The sequence below is a fragment of the Pipistrellus kuhlii genome, unplaced genomic scaffold, assembly GCF_014108245.1.
Source record: "Pipistrellus kuhlii isolate mPipKuh1 unplaced genomic scaffold, mPipKuh1.p scaffold_m20_p_1, whole genome shotgun sequence".
NCBI lineage: Eukaryota > Metazoa > Chordata > Mammalia > Chiroptera > Vespertilionidae > Pipistrellus > Pipistrellus kuhlii.
This window is the reverse complement of record NW_023425404.1, coordinates 176,266,864-176,286,618: the sequence shown is the minus strand read 5'-3', so window position 1 is coordinate 176,286,618 and position 19,755 is coordinate 176,266,864. Positions and strand designations below refer to the sequence as shown.

Here is a 19,755-nt window from a genome sequence, read left to right as displayed (position 1 = left end):
TGCACAGGCCAGCATCCTCCACGTGACAACAAAGTTAAAACTGGGAAACCAGTTTGGCTCAGTGGATAGAGCGTTGGCCTGCGGACTGAAAGGTCCCAGGTTGGATTCCGGTCAAGGGCATGTACCTTGGTTGCGGGCACATCCCCAGTAGGGGGTGTGCAGGAGGCAGCTGATGGATGATTCTCTGTCATCGATGTTTCTAACTCTCTATCCCTCTCTCTTCTTCTCTGAAAAAATCAATAAAATATATTAAAAAAAAAAAAAGTTAAAACTATAAGACTGTCATGCCAACTGCTGTACCTGAACCTGTTTATTTCTGCCCCCCCTGCTCCCCCCACCCCCCGCCACAACCCCCCAGATTCAAATGTTTGTGTTTTTTTGTCCGACATTGACTAGCTGTTCGCCCTTGGCCAAGGCCCTTAGCCTCTGTGTTCCTCAGTTTCCTCATCTGTAAAATGGGAATGACCCTGTACTCCTAAGAGGGCTGTAAGGATTACTCTTTAATCTGCAGAAGGCTCGCACAGCCAGGCGGTGTGTGCAGTGTGCACCGGGTGTGCGTGCCAACCCGCGTGGTAACTCACCAGGGGGTGAAGAGGGAGGTATGCAACAGGAAGGTCCCTTCCTAACCTCTTTTGCATCCTGGGACCTTTTGGAATCTGGTAAAAATGCTCCAGAAAGAAGTGTGCGCTGACCCACAGTTTTATGCACACTCTTAGGTGGTGTGTGTGTGTGTGTGTGTGTGTGTGTAGAGGGGAGGGCGAGGTTCAACAGTCCCTGAAACTCACTCACAGACCCCTTTCGTGTCCACACTCCGAAGGGGAAAGTCCTCTGACCTAGACGGAATGCAGGCTTTATGCAAATCTCCCATCTGGTGTGTGGTGAGTTACACAGAAATTCAGCTCAGGGAAAAGGTTCCGGCCTTCCCAGGGCCCTGTGGCTGCAGCAGAAACACCATCTCTGACCACGGGTGCCCCTTTGTGTCCCACCTCCCCGCTCAGGCCCAGCACAGGACAGCCTGTACCTGAAAGAGGAATACAGCGTCAATGGGACCAGTTGTGAAGCGGAGGCCCTGAAGTGGGGCAGGGTTATTGAAATGCAAGGCACATCCTTCTAAACAAAGGGCTTTCTCATGCCACTGGAGAGAAGACACAATAGTTACCAGTCAGCTTACTAATGAGGGAAAAAACATATTTAAGAGGCAACAGGAAGTGAGTATTTTTTTTTTTTAAATCCATCTTTCAAGAGAGCACAAATGAACAAGTGTCTGCTCTCATCTGTTTTGTATTGCAGTGAAAAAACAAAACAATCTCACTTCTCTGAATATCTGAACAAAAGAATACAACCATGACTTACATTTAGTTCTCAAGTGAGAAATAACTCACAGAGTGTTACAATTCCTTGGTATAAAATGTAGGGCATAATCAAAAGATAAAAACTATGTAAATTATACCTGAATTATGAAACCACGGGCTGGATTCCTTCCTGAAAGTTGAAATGGTAAAACAAAAACAAAACCACTTGATTCCCAGGAGGCTCCTATCTGACAAGGTGTGAGTAATTACAGCTTTGATACAGAGAGGGACAATGACAGCTCTTCACTCAGGGAAAGTGAGTTCCACGCAATAAATGCCACCAGGGCACAGACCACGGGCAAGGGACAGACAAAACTGCAGGTTAAAACCACGGTGAGCCTGAGGATGAATTCTCTTACCCAGCCACCGCAGAGGGCTGCTTGTGGGCAAGGCACATTCTTAAACTAGTTCCTAAATTTTCCTAAAATTTTAAGAGGATTTAGGGCTATCACGATATGGCCAATCCCCTTCCTTCCTTCCTTCCTTCCTTCCTTCCTTCCTTCCTTCCTTCCTTCCTCTCTCTCTCTCTCTCTCTCTCTTTCTCTCTCTCCCTCCCTCCCTCCCTCCCTCCCTCCCTTCCTTTTCTTTCTTTCCTTTCTTTCTTTCTCTTTCTTTCTTTCTTTCTTTCTTTCTTTCTTTCTTTCTTTCTTTCTTTTCTTTCTTTCTTTCTTTCTTTCTTTTTAAATATATTTTATTGATTTTTTACAGAAAGGAAGAGAGAGAGAAAGAGAGAGTTAGAAACATCGATGAGAGAATCATCGATCAGCTTTCTCTTGCACACCCTCTACTGGGGATGTGCCCGCAACCAAAGTACATGCCCAACCAAAGTACAGGCTGAGGCTTTCCCCATTCAACTGGAGCTGCACAGCACCAACCAATCAGAGCAGGTCCATTCTGGCCAATCAGAAAAGTGCCTTTTGGCTCAATCAAACTGAAGGTTTGGAGTCTTCCTCTGCATGGTGAGGGGCAGGGGCTTGTGCTTATAAAAGCCAGCTCCCCTCTGGCTTGAGGAGCTCACTTTCCCCGTGGAAGACTGAAGGCTGTGTTGTCACCGAAGACTGAAGGCTGTGTTGTCACCTCACCCCAAATTGGGGATTTCTGCTGGCACTGATTTGATGCCAATGACTATTGGTTGATGATTCCCACGGTGTTGTTCAATCACCAGTACCTGGCGCATAACAGGTAGTCAGTAAGTATTTTTGAACGACCGAATAAATAACTAAAAAGGGTAAACGAAGGACTTTCTCCTTTCAACTGATTAAGTTGGTAAGAACCTGAGGGAACCACGCTGTGAATAAAACAGAGTTGGCTGGATTTTTTTCTCCCGTTACTATTTATCACGGACGTCACTTTAAAAATGATGTTAGTTCATATTCCACTTTCATGTCATCTGAAACAAAGTTAATAAAACATATTTCACCTGAATGGTCAGGAGGTGAGTTCTGAAAAGATTAATCTCTTGTGACTATTTGAAAGCAAAACAAATCTATACTCTGATCATCCCCAGCGGGAACAGCCATCTCGTTTCCAGAGCCCCTCACTAGACTCCCTCTTCAGAACATCTGTCTAAATGAAAAACGGTGCTTTTGCCTCTGAGGAAATCGATATATATAAATTCCCCCTGTGCACTGATTTCCATCAAGATTTACTGACTCCTGGATAATTTTCTTAATAATTGTAACCCGAAGAGAAATAAACCTTTGTGTATCCTTTAGAGAAAAGAACCCAGACAATGAGTTCCCATCCACCAGTGGATTCTCAACTTTTCTAAAGCCGCGACCCTTTAATACAGCTCCTCATGTTGTGGGGACCCCCAACCATAAAATTATTTTCAATGCTACTTCATAGCTGTAATTTTGCTGCTGTTAATGAATCATAACGTAAATATCTGTATTCTCCGATGGTCTTAGGCTCTACAGAGCGGTTCTCATCCACCCTCAAAGCCCCAGGATGAGTTACGATTCATTAACAGCAGCAAAATTGCAGTTATGAAGTAGCAACGAAAATAATTTTATGGTTAGGGGTTACCACAACATGAGGAACTGTATTAAAGGGACGTGGTATCAGAAAGGTGGAGAACCACTACTATACAAGCTGAGGCAGGGAAGTGGGGAGAGCTGCACAAGAGGACCCCACTTCTTCATCCCCCTCCCCCTCAACCCCCAGCTCCAAGATCCTGAACTACCTTAGCAGGAGTTAGCTTCTTGATACAGGCTGAAAGAATACACCTTTCGTATCCAGAAAGGTTATTTTTGAAAAAATATACTTTAAATTGATTTTTAGAGAGAGGAAGGATAGAGAGAAATATCAATATGAAACATCATTGGCTGCCTCCTGCACGCCCCCTAATGGGCATTGAGCCCACAACCTGGACATGTGCCCTGACAGGGAATCGGACTGTGAACTCCTGGTTCATGGGCCAATGCTCAACCACTGAGCAACACAGGCTGGGCCAATAAAGTTACCATTTAAATATATTTTTATTGACTCCTTTTTTTTTTTTTTTTTTTTTTTTTTTACAGAGAGGAAGGGAGAGGAATAGAGAGTTAGAAACATCGATGAGAAACATCGATCAGCTGGGGATGTGCCCGTAACCAAGGTTACTTGGCCGGAATTGAATCTGGGATCCCTCAGTCTACAGGCCAACACTCCATCCACTGAGCCAAACCAGCTAGGGCAAGGTTACATTTTATATGCAGCTAGTCTCCTTGTTTCATCATCTTTTTTCCTTTCCTATCAAATATGATAATACTAAAAAAACAAAAACCACAATTCCATGACAGTAGCATCCTATTTTTACCGAGTTTACCTTCCTTTTATTGTCCATGTTTGTCAGTGTTTGACAAACAAACATACCATCTTGAAGAAGCTCAAGTGTGGCCTTGGGATGCTTGAATAAGGGTTTAAAACAGCCCACCTTCTCCAGGAAGTCTCCAGTCTATGTTTCAGAACACCACAATGCTGGCCAAAAGGTGACCGAGACTTCTGACTTCCAAAGGACAAGGTCCAATATCAGGTGTCATATGTGGGTTCCAGTCAAGTCCTTTAAATCAGGGGTTGCAAACTATGGTCCCTGGATCACAAACCATCTACCCCCTGCCTGTTTTTATAAACAAGATGTCACCGAAACACAGCCGCACCTACCTACCCACTCTTCCCTTTTGTGCTACAATGACAAAGCTGAGTAGTTGAAACAGAGACCATTCAGCCTCAAAGCCCCAAATATTTAAAGTCTGGACTTTTGCCGAGACCGGTTTGGCTCAATGGATAGAGCATCAGCTTGGGGAATCGAAGGGTCCAGGGTTCGATTCCAGTCAAGGGCATGTACCTTGGTTGCGGGCATATCCCCAGTAGGGGGTGTGCAAGAGGCAACTGATCGATGACTCTCTCTCATCGATGTTTCAAACTCTCTATCTCTCTCCCTTCCTCTCTGTACAAAATCAATAAAAAATATATTTTTTTAAATAAATAAAATAAAGTTTTCCAGAAAAGGTGGAAAACCCTGCTTCGATGACAACCTGACTCAGGCGTGCAACATACAATGTGGGCAAAAAAGGAGATTAGGACGAGTAATGAAAATGCAAGAGCCCGTATGGAAAAATTATGGTATTAAGGATTTCAAGATGGTAACGCAGAGCATTAAAACAAGTTTGCGTCATACGTGTGCAACTAGTTTGAGCAGCTGGAATAATCCTTGTTATAGGGGACAAACTGCGGGGCCAGCAAAAAGCTACCCCACCCAGATGCAGGAATAAGAGGTCCTTTCCAATTTGTATCTTCTTTAGAAACGAAGAAACCTTCCATGGAACTGACATTTTACATGGACATTCAACACGAGAACCAGAAATCATACAGAGCTCTGGCCCCGTTCATTTATTTCACGAAGGTCACTAGCAGGCTGTGACTCTTCTTAGAATGCTTAAGGGGGCCAGGGGGAGAAAAATGGAAAACAAAACCCACCGGACTACTTGAAAACAGCATTTTCATGTAACCTGGCAAACAGATGCATGCGTTGACATGACAGAATCAGGCCAAATAGGCCCCAATTGTCAACAGTGCTCTCAGCTGCTTTTCCTCTACCATAATTACTTGAACTGTCATAATTTATTCATCCCCAGAAAAACTCGCATGTTCTAGGGCAGTGGTCGGCAAACTCATTAGTCAACAGAGCCAAATGTCAACAGTACTACTGAAATTTCTTTTGAGAGCCACATTTTTTAAACTTAAACTTTCTCTCACGCCACTTCTTCAAAATAGACTCGCCCAGGCGGTGGTAGTTTGTGGAAGAGCCACACTCAAGGGGCCAAAGAGCGCATGTGGCTCGCGAGCCGCAGTTTGCCAACCACGGTTCTAGGGTAACCAATCTAGGCTTTCGGATCAGGAGGGCTGGCAGCCCCAGTCACTTCTGCCCCTTCTCCTCTGCATAAGGAATAATTTATGCACGTGCGCATGCACACACACACACACGCACACACACACGAAATATTTAATAAAAAAACTTTTTTTGCAAAACCAAACTCAGGTTGGTTTAGAACCAAAGTTCCCTCACCTTTGTAATCATTCAAGCACACAAATCTGAAGATGGAAGGATGGCACCAAAAATCCTATCAGAACCCAAATATTTCATTTCTCTACTTTTAAAGATATAAGGAAATGGGTTTTCTAGCTCACAAAGTGCTCAGTGCATTTCCCGGAAAGCTACAAAGACATTTTAGTGCATGGGATGGTGCTCAGTCAACTAAGCCACCAGCAGGGCTACTTCTGATTTTAAACACATACGGAACAAGTTTTATTTATGACAGAGTATTGGTTATTGGAACCACGTAGGATGTTGCATGTGAAATAAATAACTTCAAATGCAATTGTCAATGGCTTCTTAAAAACTAGAAGCAAAGGTAGAGTTATTTTGCATAGATTAAAGCTTAAACCCATCTTCTTTCTTACTCTGATTCTTTAGTTTTTATGACAGAACAAAGAAAATGCTCAAAGGTCTAATAATCAGGTGAGATAGTCCAGAGTGAAAACATCTTATTAGAAAAATGGCCAAATGCACTCATCCACAGTGGAGAATGAAACAAAACTAAGTCAAGGTCTTGATACAAATTTGTCCTTATACAGTCATCATTCTTATTAATATGCATTTCTAACAGAGATAAACAATAAGTCTAAAATTCCAGGTGTGGTCCTAATTTATTCCACTTCCTGCATCTCCTACACCCAACCCTGCCAGATCAATCTCCACACTTGCTTCTCTTCACCCCTCTGCCATGACTCTGATCTTCCCTGGACCAAGACTTGCTAACCGGTCCCGCAGCTTTCACCTCTGCCCCTGACATCCATTCCCCTTAACAGCATTCACTGAGATCTTTTTAATGAAATAAATCAGACCATGACACGGCCCTGGTTACTATCACCCTTCAAAGGCTTCTCATGGCATTAACCTGAGCCACAGACAAAAAGCAGGATCTTGTCCTCACCCACCTCTCCCATCTCAGAGCATACCACTGGCCTCTTCCTCCTGCTCAACCACGCTGGCCTCCTTTCCGAGCCTTGAACACGCTAAGTGCTCCTCTTCCTCAGACTTCCTACTTGCTTCCCATATGCCTGGCTTCTTCCCAACCTTCAAGCTCAGTTCAAATGTCCCCTCCTAGGACAGGATGCCTCTTGGTGAGCCCTGTACCCCCTGAGCTACTCGTTGCAATGTGCTGGTGAGTGTCCTCATGGTATATATCCTAATCTATATCACCTTGCTTCTGAATTGTTACTTTGGCTTATCTCCTGCCTCTTTGAATCTTGCCTGCCTCATTCCCTCACATACCTCACAACATGCCTGACATACAGATGTCCCATGTCTGCTGAACAGCAAATTAATCTGTCAGGTACATGTAATGGCCATAGTAAAATCCTATAAGTAGAAAATGAAACATTTTATTTATAGTCATTCATCTGCCCATTTAACAATTCAGTTATTTATGTCAGGTAGTATGTTAGGGCCGGAAAAGCCTAAAAAGGTCTAAAAATTTCTAAAAAATGCTATATTCCTAAGTGTTTAAAATAGGCACTTAGGAAAAACAACAACATGTTACACTACTATTTAGTATGTTTTCATGTGACTTTAGGGATTTGTAGAAAGGTCTGAGGGAGAATAAACTGGGTTTTCCCACTTGTATCCCGTATTTCTTTTAACCCAATAATGACTGTAAACCCAAGAGTCACCTCTTCACACTTGGGAGACCGCAGACAGATGTAAAGCTTTGCCCAGCCACTGCTTCAAAATGAAATTCATCTCCCCAAGCGCCTGCTGACGGCGAAGGTTACTGAGGTGAGACTAGGAGACTGCATGACTGACAGTTTTCTGAACGGACTGGAATTATCACATCCAAATATACAACGCCATGCTCAAACTCTTTTAGAACTCAGCTTCTGGCCCTCCTTGCAGTCCCAGGCTCTTTAGAGGCATTCCTGACCATCGCCAGCAGTTTCCAGAAGACAATCCCAGCGCACAATGACCCCTCATCTGGTTAACTCCGCCACCTGGGGTGGAGGTGTCCTCCGCACACCTGTTTGCTCTTGCCGCTCTGGGCTCAGCTGATCTCCAGGGCAACAGCCGGCAGCAACGTTCTCCGGACTCCTTAGTGTCATCCCCACATGTCAGAGGGCCTGAAACGGGCCCTATGCCAGCGCCAAGAAAGCGGAAAGGGGCTGCTGCATTGACCATTTAACCATTATTGCCAATGCCCACCACAGAGTAGGTGTTTAATAAACACCTGTTAAATAAATTACTCCCATCGCTCAAACGCTAGGATCTGCTAGAATGATGCAGGTATACTTATAAGTATACCTGCTGTCGGAAAAGTGAGGTTCCTGGCCAAATCAGATGGTAGCCCAGGCCTTCCCTCTGAGCCTCGCTCACCTTGACAACCGCCCCTTCTTCCACAAGAACAGCTGATGCTTTGTGGAAAGTCTTCCCCCGTCCAGCCTTCTATTGACATTTCCTTTTGGACAACACAGCCACAGTCTATAACTTAAAAAATTATAGGCAAACCCGACCGATACAGATTTAGGGCGGTGTTCCTCACCGTGTGTTATGCTTCTAACTTCTTGGGAAAGGCCGTGGGACACCTGAAAACTCGTTTTACAAAGCACATGGCAACTAAAAGGCAGTAAGTAACAAAGAGCTGAACTTTAGGGAGAAAACTTAAAAGCTGCTTTTGTAACAGAGCAGGCCGGGAGAGGAGCCAGACTACTCAGAGGTCTAAGAAAGCCACGAAGAGAACAACAAAGAAGGCAGGCAGAACCCACCTTTCCTGAAACAAGTCAAAGCCAACTACAGTTTTAAAAATATATATATAATAATAATAAAAAATAAAGAAGACGAATGGGCTGCCTCCTCCTCCTCCACCTTCTCCCTCCAACCCAGGGCCATAATGAGGACTCACAGCAGCACATTCATTAGGGACAAGCCTGGCTACACTATCGGCACAGGAAGCAGTTATCCGTTAGGAAAGCCTCACATTCCCCGAGAATCCAATAAAGTGTGGTATGCAATTTTTAAATGACGTTCTTCGTTTTTCTTTTTAAAAAGACTCCCCTTTCAATGCCAAGAGCAAGCACCTGGTGAGTCCTTGGCTTCTTTTCTACATTTTGGGCATTTGAGACGTTTCCTCCCATGGGAGTCACACCAATGGGCTAAATCATAAAATAAAAACCATTTGGAAATGCGGTCTTTCTACACCAAAACATATTGCTTTTAATCCAAAAAAATTGGATTACCCAGACCCTGCGCTAATTTCTCACTCCTAATAGACAAGAAGACATAACAGCGACTCCCCAGGGGGCACGTGGGATGAATGCACTCCTTCACCCGATCCTACAGCCCTGGCCTCCGCGGACCGGCTTCCAGCCGCGCAGGGAGCCTGGGATCAAAAGACTGCCCGCCTCCCCACCTCACACACCCTCATCCCTCTTCCAAGGAGGCAGACAGACCCTCCTCCACCCCAGGCCGCCCTCGCCAGACGCCTCCGTAAGCGCGGACTCCGGGGAAGGAAGGGGCAGCCTTTGTCCCGCGGGCTCCCGGGCCGCCCGCCTCCGGTCCCCGCGTGCGAGCCCGGCTCCAGCCCGCTCCTCACCTCCGCGCACCTGCAGACAAAGGCGCCCCGCGCCCCCTCCCTCTTCTCCCCTTGGCCTCCGGGCGGGGATGCCGTCCCGGCTGGGGACCGGGCCAGCGGTGCGGGCGCCAGAAACCCAGGAGCCGCCGCTCACTCGAGCAGGGCGCGTTCCTTCGGTCTCAAGTTGAAGTGTTGAGTGGCGTCGCCCACCCGCCCGGGCTCCCCGCCCACCGCCGCCGCCCATTGGCAGCTGGAGAGGCGCGCGGGCCGCAGCCCCGCCCACTTCGCGCCCCGACCCGCCCAATTCGCGCCCCGACCCGCCCACTTCGCGCCCGGACTCGCCAGGTGCCCCGCCAGGTACTACCAGCTGCCAGGAGCTGGGCCAGGGGCAATCTGAGAAGTGTGGGACACTCACATCACCAACACACTCCCATTCTACAAGAAACACTCCCCTTTCTGGACTCCAGGACTGGGGAAGTTCATCCTAATCCCACCGAACCTCTTTAGAAAGCTGACGTCCAGGGCCTGGGTTTTGGTTTCTCATAGGACCAAGCCTGATCCGTGCGAGGTGGAGGTCGGAGCACAGGGCAAGGGCGGTAGGCAACCCACAGACAGACAGTCCCCCCTGCGATGCCTCCGAGAAGCAGAAGCAAGCTGTGGTTTGATCCATCAGACTGCCAGTTTTGAAAGGAGCTGAAAGGTACTTCTCACCAATTCCCTTCCAGTTTACACGAAGCCCCTTAACTGTAGGTCACCCCTGCACACATTTCTGACCGCCACCTCCCTTAAGGCACCTTTTATTTACTGCGGAGCTGACGCCAGGGTGACACTGGCATTCCCCAACACTGCCATTGCCAGCTGAGAACTCACTCATGGAAGCAGGAAAGTGTCCAGTGGGCTAAGCGAAAAGGGTGCTGGCTAGCCATTGGCCAAAATAGACCTTGAAAGGAAAATCCAAGGTCTTTGCTTGTGTTCTGTGCGTGTAGTGAAAGCACTTCTTCTTTCTAACTGTTTCTGGGCAAGAATAAGCTATTTAATTGTGCAATTAACAAAGTGGATTAGGCAGGGACATCAGCCAAGCTTTCTGTCATATTCAAAGCTCGATACACTCCTTTTTCAGGGAAACAGAAAATGTAAAACATACATAGAAAATCAAGGGTGTATGTAAGTAGGAGGTCTTGTCTGGGTTTATTTAGTAAAATACATCGCAGGTGTACTGGAAACTCTTTTCAATGTTCATGTTTTTATTTATTTTTAATATATTTTTATTGATTTCAAAGAGGGAGAAAGAGATAGAAACATCATTGATGAGAATCATTGATTGGCTGCCTTTTGCACATCCCCTACTGGGGATCAAGCCGGAAACCCAGGCATGTGCCCTTCACCGGAATTGAACCTGAGACCTTTCAGTCTTCAGGCCGACGCTGTATCCACTGAGCCAAACCAGCTAGGGCCAACGTTTATGTTTTTAATGTTCATGTCTAATCAGACATCTACTCATTTGTTCAACACTTAATAAGCTCTGTGTTGACAATTTTATGGGCTCTTTTGGTTAATGGTTGTCTTTCAAAGCGGGCATGATTTAATTCATGAATGTATGACCGGTAATACCGCAGCTGTTTAGAAGAGATGTTTACCGTGAACTGCTCTGGCAACCACCACTGATTGGAACGCAGCCCAAACTGGAAGTGGGGGTGGTAGGTTTGAGGCTTGGGGTTTAGCAGTCTAAACAGACATCACCAAGTCTGGAGGCGTGAACCGATTTCCCCATTGCACCTGTCACCTTCAGAGGCTTCCCTTCCTTCCTGCCACATAACACCAGTCAGTTTGGTTGTCTGACTCTCCGCCTGCAGCAGAGCAGAAGCAACTAATCAGATGGGGCTGCCGGATGCCCACAGGTGATGGCACGATGTGACAGCTGAGGGTCTGCAGGCAGGCAGTCCTGCTTGACAAGTCCCACCAGCTCTACCTCTGACTGCTCTCTCAAACTCACCCCACTCCCAGCTCCACTGCCACCTAGTTCTACCTGCTGTAATCTTGATGTCTGCAGCAATCTTCTAACAGTCACGTGCTTCCACTCTTGTTCCAGAGTGGCTAGTCTCAGAGCCACACGTATCCCTTTAAAAAAACAAATCACAGCCCCAGCTGGTTTGTCTAAGTGGATAGAGTCAGCCTGTGGACTGACGGGTATTGGGCTCTATTCTGGTCAAGGGCAAATGGCTGGGGTTGTGGGCTAAATTCCCTGGGTGTGGGGGACATGCAGAAGACAGCCAATCAATGCTTATTTCTCATCATTGATGTTTCTATCTCTCTCCCCATCTTTCTTCTTCTCTGAAATCAATAAAAATATACTTAAACAAACAAAAACAAATCACAAACCTGAGCATCCATGCACCTGCTTTAAATTCTATAAAGGCTTCCCAGTGACTGGAGACACAGTCCATAATCACTTCCAGGCTCTGAGGCCACCCAGGACCTGGGATCTGGTCCCTATTTTCTCTAGTCAATACTGCAACCACATTCCCTCCTCTTTCTCTCTGCTCCAGCCGCATCTTCTCCAGGTTCTGGAACACGTCCAGCTACTTCCCACTTCCCACTGGGGATCAAGCCGGAAACCCACGTCCAGCTACTTCCCACTTCCCACTGGGGATCAAGCCGGAACCACTGGTTCCCAGTCCTGAAATGCTCTTCACAGCACTGCTCTCCTGGCCAACCCTGCTCATCCTTTAGCTTTCCTCCATTTCTTTGGGAAAATCATCCTAACTGGCAGTACCACCCATCCCATCCCCATCCCTGAGCATCCCAGACTTTTATCTCATAGGTCTTATTTCTTTTCACTTTATGGTTTTATAAACTTACTAGAGATCTGGTGCATGATATTTGTGCATGGGGGGAGGGGAGGGAGTATCCCTCAGCCCAATCTGTACTCTCTGCAATCTGGGACCTAGGGATGTCCAACTGCCAGCAGTCAGACATCCCTCTCACAATCCGGGACTGCTGGCTCCTAACCACTCGCCTGCCTGCTTGCCTGATTGCCCATAACTGCCTCTGCCTGCCAGCCTGATTGCCCTCTAACCGCTCTCCTGTCAGCCTGACTGATGCCTAACTGCTTCCCTGCTGGCATGATCATCCCCAACTGCCCTTCCCTGCTGACCCGATCGTCTCCAACTGCCTTCCCCTGTGGGGCTGAGGGGACCGAGGGACTCCGACTAGGTGAGGTGGGGCTGAGGGTACTGGGTGTTGCCATCTTGTGAGGGTATGACAGTCAATTAGCATATTCCTTCTCTATAAGATAGGACAGCAGTGTCTAGTTTGTTTCTGTATAATAAGAAATTCAACCTTGACCAGAGAGAGGCCTGGCCTTTGCCCTCAGCTTCTAGGAGGTGATCTCTAAGCCATGGAATGTCATACCTGATACAAATATTTCTATTTAGCTGGAAGTCTTAGGTCACACTATTAGGGGTGTCGAACTCAATCAGAGAAGGGGCCAAAATCTAAAATCCAGCCTAAATCGCGGGCCGAATGGTTTACTGAACAGTCATAAACTGTCATTGTGATGGAAACGCAGCGGAGTGCAGTGATGACAGCGCGGTGCGGGCCACATTGCAAGGCCTGGAGGGACGGATTTGGCCCGCGGGCCTTGTGTTTGACACATGTGCACTAGATAGTCTAACACTGTGACTTAGGGCAGGAGCTTCGGGTCAATTGGCATCAGTTTTGCCTTTGGAGGGGCTGGAGACTGCGATCAGCCACGTGGATGGTCAACCATGCCTTAGCGATGGAGCCTTAATTAAAATTCTGGACACCAAGGCTTGAATGAGCTTCCCTGGCTGGCAATACTCCATGCATATTGTTCCACGTCAATACGGGGGAAGTCACACTGTCCATGACTCCACGGGGAGAGGAAAACTCTGTGTTGGAACTTTCCTGGACTCTGCTCTATGTAGCTCTTCCCTTGGCTGATTTTAATGCCTATCATTTGACTGTAATAAAACATAACTTAGTAAAATAGCTTGCAGTGAGATCTGTGAGTCCTTCCAGTAAGCTGTGGAATCTGAGCGATCTTGTGGACTTTGCCCCCCAGTATATTTTAGCAGCAGGCACATTTCCTGACCCACAGGAAGTGCTTAATATCCTATCTAATAAAGAGGGAATATGCTAATTGACCCTCATGCCATCACAAAGATGGTGGCACCCACAGCCAATAAGGAGGGAATATGCCAATTGACTGCCCAGTTCTCAAAGATGACAGCACCCACAGCCACAAGATGGCGGTGCTCAGTCCCCTCAGCCCTGCTGGGGCCTTGCTGATCACCTGCCTCTGGAGTCCCTCAGACCCTTCAGCCCCCCAACTGTCCAGGACTGGCCCAAGGCACAAGCAAACCTCAGATGGCAGCTGTCCAGCCTCCTAGGGCTGCCCAAGGCTCAGGTAACCAGGGCTGGCCAAGGCTTGCGCTGCCAGCAGTGGCAGCAGCAGAAGTGTGATGGGGTGTCACCTTCCCTGATCGCCAGGTTGCCTCCTGTCCCTGATGGCTTCTGGATTGTAAGAGGGGCAGGCAGGGCTGAGGGAACCTCCTCCAGTGCATGGATTTTCAGGCACCTAACCTCTATTATTTAATAATGAACAAATGTGATAAACTACAATTTTTCTATAGATAGTTTTTAAATGAGCATGCATGCAATCCACATGTACTGCCTTTACAACTTCAGGAATAAATTTCACTTTGCAAAGTCCTACTTTTGAGTCAGGGTCCAGATCAAATGTCACCTCTTCGGTGAAGCCTTCCCTGCTCCCCAGGGCTTGTCACTTTTGGCTCTGTAGTCCACATGTGTCAAACACAAGGCCCACGGGCCAAATCCGTCCCGCCAGGCCTTGCAATGTGGCCCGCACCGCGCTGTCATCACTGCACTCCACTGCGTTTCCATCACAATGACAGTTTATGACTGTTCAGTAAACCATTCGGCCTGTGATTAAGGCTGGATTTTAGATTTTGGCCCCTTCTCTGATTGAGTTCGACACCCCTACTGTAGTCTCTGGCACCATCTCTCTGTGCTCAAAGCTGTCAGCAGTAGAGAAACATCTGTCTTTGTGAAGGCCCTTTGTTAGATGAACTCTGAATCCTAGCTAGCATCAGGCATGTACACAGAGCAAGTACACAAAAGGTGTCTGCAGAATGAAGGCAATTTTTAAAAACAGATTTGGTTTATAGGAAAATAGGTTCACTTATCTGTGAATTCTGATACATATTACTGCTCATTCCCTAAAAGATAAGGTAGCTGTAAGGAGTGTTATAATGGTATTCTGCTCTATTATTTTCTTTTCCCCTTTCTAAAAATAAAATTGTTCCTTAAAATTATTACCATCTTAAAACCCTGACATGCTTTAAATAAAAATATGGAAGTAGATCATCTGACTTTTAAAAATCATCTCACTCCCTAATTAGAATAAAATATTAGTTTATTTACATAATACATTAAGAAAATAAAAAAAAACAACCACTAATCTTACTTTCCTCCATACAAACCTAATTAAAAAATTCAACCAGCATACCAATAACCTGTGATCCCCAAGTAGCACAGGAAAAAAATCAATTTTGTTTCCTGCAGACCTGCATTTAAACTGGATAATAACTGCGATCCTGTGTAACAGCCATAATCCAATTTCAATTTGTTTGATTAGATGAGTATAAACACTAAACAAGAAAGCCACGGGATTTTAATAGCAATGTTCACACTGTTAACTCATTATAGAACAAAGCCTTTTAATTTGCTCCTGGAAAACATGCTGCCAGACATATATACAATATAAATATGAATTGAACCATCCTTAGGTAGCACCACAAATGTCCATTTAGTGCCTCACCCAAACGTAAAAGCAGCTTTGAACTCAGAGACCACCTGAAACTCTCCCTGACTTTAGGATAATAAAATCCTAGATCGAAGCCTTAACTATTGGAGATTATATTTAAACATCCCTTTAGCTCTAACTGGTTTGGCTCAGTGGACAGAGGGTCGGCCTGAGGACTCAAGGGTCCTAGGTTCGATTCCAGTTAAGGGCATGTACCTTGGTTGCGGGCACATACCCAGTAGGGTGTGCAAGAGGCAGCTGATCAATGTTTCTCTCTCATTGATGTTTCTAACTCTCTATCCCTCTCCCTTCCTCCCTGTAAAAACATCAATAAAATGTATTAAAAAATAAAATAAGCATTCCTTTGTATGACCACATAACCACTGAGGATATCAAAGCAGCACTGGATCAGTGGTTCTCACATTAGAATGTACACAATAATCCTTACGGTGAACATGCCAGGGCCTCGCCCCCCAGAGTGTAACTCAACCAGCAGGTCTGGAGTAACCCTCTGCTCTTTCTGCATCAGCACCACCCCTTCTGACCCAAAGGACTCAGAGGCAGGTGGCTCCTGGACCACACACTCAGAAGTCCTCTGTGCAGGTGAAGGAAGTCAATGACACAGATAAAGACACTGGACAATATGATGCTGTATGTCTTTTTGTGTTCCCTGTAGACTCTGAAACTCATTTGGACTTATATCTTTACGGACCAGTTCAGCTTAATAAATGAATTCACATAGTCCTGGCCTGCGTGGCTCAGTGGTCAGAGCATGGCCTCACACTGAAAGGGTGGCAGGTTTGATTCCCAGTCAAGGTCATGTACCTGAGTTGCAGGTTCAGTCCCCAGCCCCAGCTGAGGCATGTGCAGGAGGCAACTAATCAATGTGTATGTTTCTCACTCTCTCCCCCTCCCTCCTTCCCTTCCACTCTTTCTAAAAAAATTTTTAAAAATTGTATTTATTAATACATATAATAATAAATAAAATAAATTATTTCATTAAATAAATTAAGTTCATTTGTAGCAAAGTGGCTTGTCCTCACACTCATTCATGGCCGTCGGGAGAATTCTCCAGGGGTGAATTTCCGAGGGTCACACATGATGCTGACAAGATTATCTCGAGGACAGGACCTTGACCTAGGTCAGTGCCTTTCAAATTTCACTGTGCAAGGGCGCCCTCTGGGGGTGTGCTAAAATGCTCACTGGGCAGCCGGGTCTGGTGTGGCCAGGCCCGGAGCAGCGGCTGCCAGGCTGGGAGCGGCCAGGCCCGGAGCAGCCGGGTCGTGTGCGGCCAGGCCCGGAGCAGCGGCTGCCAGGCTGGGAGCGGCCAGGCCCGGAGCGGCCGGGTCGGGTGCAGCCAGGCCCGGAGCAGCAGTAGCCAGGTCCAGAGCAACTAGGTCGGGAGCAGCGGTGACCAGACCCAGAGCAGCTGGTTGTGGAACGAACCAGAGCAACAGAGGCCAGGCCCGGAGCAGCCAGGCCCGGAACAGCTCGCTTCTCGCCTGCCCCTGCCCCACAGCTGCCTCTCAGACATGGCTGGAAACTTTTGTGGGAACTTGAGGGTCTGCTGAATCAAGTGATGAAGGCTTAGATCTGGATGTGTTGAGTTAGTATAGGGCTGGGGTGTTGACCCGTGAGTGCCTTGGGTGGGGCCTGGATGAGGCTGGTTGACCTATTTGGAAATGTCTTTTGTGTGAAATGTATCATTGGGCATGTGGTGGTATTATTGATATGAGAAAATGCTAAGTAACTGATTTACTATCTGAAAAGGGATTTACTATCGGGGAAAGGGAGGGAGGAAGAGACTGAACATAAACTGCACCTATAAATGAGGACAATGGGGGATGGGGAGGGGGCGGAGGGTGGGGTGGGAACCTGGTGGAGGGGGGAAAAATGAGGAACCTTTGTAACAATATGAACAATAAAGATTGATTTAAAAATAAATAAATAAATAAATAAAATAAAATGCTCACTGGTGCAGTAGGTGTGGGGTGGGGCCCGCATTCCTGAAAACATCCCAGGTGGTGCCGATGCTCTAGGCCAGAGACTGCACTCTGAGTGGAACGAACCCAGGTGCAAATTAGCCAAACAATGAACACAAAGACAAATACACAGCCAAAAATAATTCGAGCGCAGATACACAGTGAACTGGGACAACACACAATGAACCTGGACAACAAAAGCCAGGGAGGAGGATCTGGGGGAGATAATAGATCAACTGAAGGACTTGTATCCATGCATATAAGTACAACCAATGGACATAAAACTCTGGGGAGGGAGGGGATGTGTGGGAGGGAGGGAGGGGGGAAAATCAATAAAATATGTAAAAATAAATAAATAAATGTTTAAAACAAACAAACAAACAAACAAATAAATAAATAAATAAAAGAGAGAGAGAGAAGAAGAAAAAAAAAAAGCCAGGGAACGGTGGACCCCAGTAATATTCCCCAACTTGGTTTAACGGACCCGTGTACATGGTGGCTGTCCTTGGAGGAGTAACTGCATTTGTAAAAGAAGCCCCGTCCGCCCATGAAACTGGTCAGGTCCAGCCGGGCCTTTGCTGGCACTCACATAGGGATGCCACCTCATTCTAAAAGACCTCTAGGTTTTACCACAACAGCCCTTTAACTCAGTTCTAAAAAAATATTTGGGGGGGAAAAAATTCTCCTGCCCAATGGCCCGTTCTGCCCTATAAAACACAAAGGCTATCTATATTATAAAAGGCCAGTGGCCGCAATGCCTGAATGGCCAAACAAACGGTCACCAGGAGGTGCATGGAGCACCTCTCAGGCCCTCCCCCCAGCCTGTGAGCCACTTATTGTGGTGGTGGTGGTGGGGTGGGGGGGCGGGGCTCCCAGCTCTTGCGGCTCTCACAGTGCACAGGGGCTCACAGCTCACATGGCGTGGTGGGGCTCATGGCTTATGGCAGCGAGCTATTCGTGCATGGCGGGTCTGGGGTCCCACTGATGCAGCAGGTCTTGGGTTTCCAATTTCACGTGCTGAGCTTCTAGTTTATGATACATGTGTACAACCATGTACACATGTAAATAGAAGATATTTCCAAGCCCTAGGCAAGGGGGACAGCTTATTTCCTTTATGCGATATTTAGCAAACAGAACCTCCCATCAGACTCAAGACAGTGGGTGAATCGCTGGATTTCCTATCTATACTATAAGGAGAGTTGATTTCCCCTCCTCCCACACCTCACCCAATAGTTCTCATGTTCCCAACGGCTAGGTGTGGGAGGGGAGCATAAATCATTACCCGCTATGATTCAGAATCCTAATAGAACCAGCACAGCATTCAGTTCTTACAAGGCTTCCGCTTAGCTGTCTCCCTAGTCAACACCCTGGCTTGCTCTCTCTGGAAAGCAGAGTTATAGGAAGATGCAGGGGCACTGAACGCCTGAAGAAGACAGAGCCCACCCAGGAACAAAACTAAAGGGCCATGAGAAATGCCTGCTGACCGGCAACTTCCATGATTAAAATTAGAGAAACTTCATGCTTGTATTTCTGTATTAGAAATTCGAGCTTCAGTTGACACTTGAACCCATGGCTGAAGGCAAACGCAGGGGTACAGAAGGATGGGGGCTGGTAGAGCAAAGCCAAGAGAAGATCTTGGAAAACATTGTCTTTCCCCTCACCTGTGGCCCACCCTGATCTGGTTCCTGCCCCTATTGTTTGCCTTTTCCCAAAGGTCATATAAATAGAATCATATGAAACTTCCATTTTCCACTTAGCATAACTGTTGAATGTATCAGTAGCTCATTTTTTTTTTTATTGCTGAGAATATCATTGAATGGATGGACCATATTTTGTTTATCCATCTACCAGTTGATGGATATTTTGTTGTCTCCGGTTTGGGGCATTTATGAATAATGCCAATAATAAGAAAACAACAACCCAATTTTTAAAATGAGCAACAAATTTAAACAGGCACTTTGGCCAGGAAAATAAGGAATGCTGCTCAGTATCATTATTCGTTAGGAAAATGCAGATTAAAACTGCCATGAGTTACCACGTCACACAGTTTAGAATTTACAGCAACAAAATCCGACAAAGAACAAAAACTTGGCAACACCAAATGCTGGTGAGGATGCTGGAACTTCTATGTTGCTGGTGGGAATGCAGAATAGTGCAGCTACTTTGAAAAGTGGCTTGGCAGTGTTTTTTCCTTTCTCTCTCTCCCTTCCTTCCTTCCTTCCTTCCTTCCTTCCTTCCTTCCTTCCTTCCTTCCTTCCTTTCTTTTGATTTCTTTAAAAAATATATTTTATTGATTTCAGAGAGGAAGGAAGAGGAAGAGAGAGATAGAAACATCAATGATGAGAGAATCATTGATCGGCTGCCTCCATCACACCCCCTACCGGGGACCAACCCTGCAACTTGGGCACGTGCCCTTAACCAACACTCTATCCACTGAGCCAAACCAGCCAGGGTGACAGTTTCTT

The 19,755-nt window shown here is 46.5% G+C and overlaps 1 protein-coding gene across 15 annotated transcripts in view; it reads right to left on the bottom strand.

The window, feature by feature from the left end:
• Positions 1 to 19,755, bottom strand: part of APBB2 (amyloid beta precursor protein binding family B member 2) — a 324,770-nt gene that overhangs the window by 20,636 nt on the left and 284,379 nt on the right. Inside the window, exon 1 of one of the 15 annotated variants that reach the window (XM_036417872.2) lies at positions 9,532 to 9,671. The exons of the other annotated variants lie outside the window; for them this stretch is intronic. The gene's annotated coding sequence lies outside the window, so the exon portion shown is untranslated. Of the gene's footprint in view, positions 1 to 9,531; positions 9,672 to 19,755 lie in introns of those variants that run through there. 15 annotated transcript variants of the gene reach the window in all.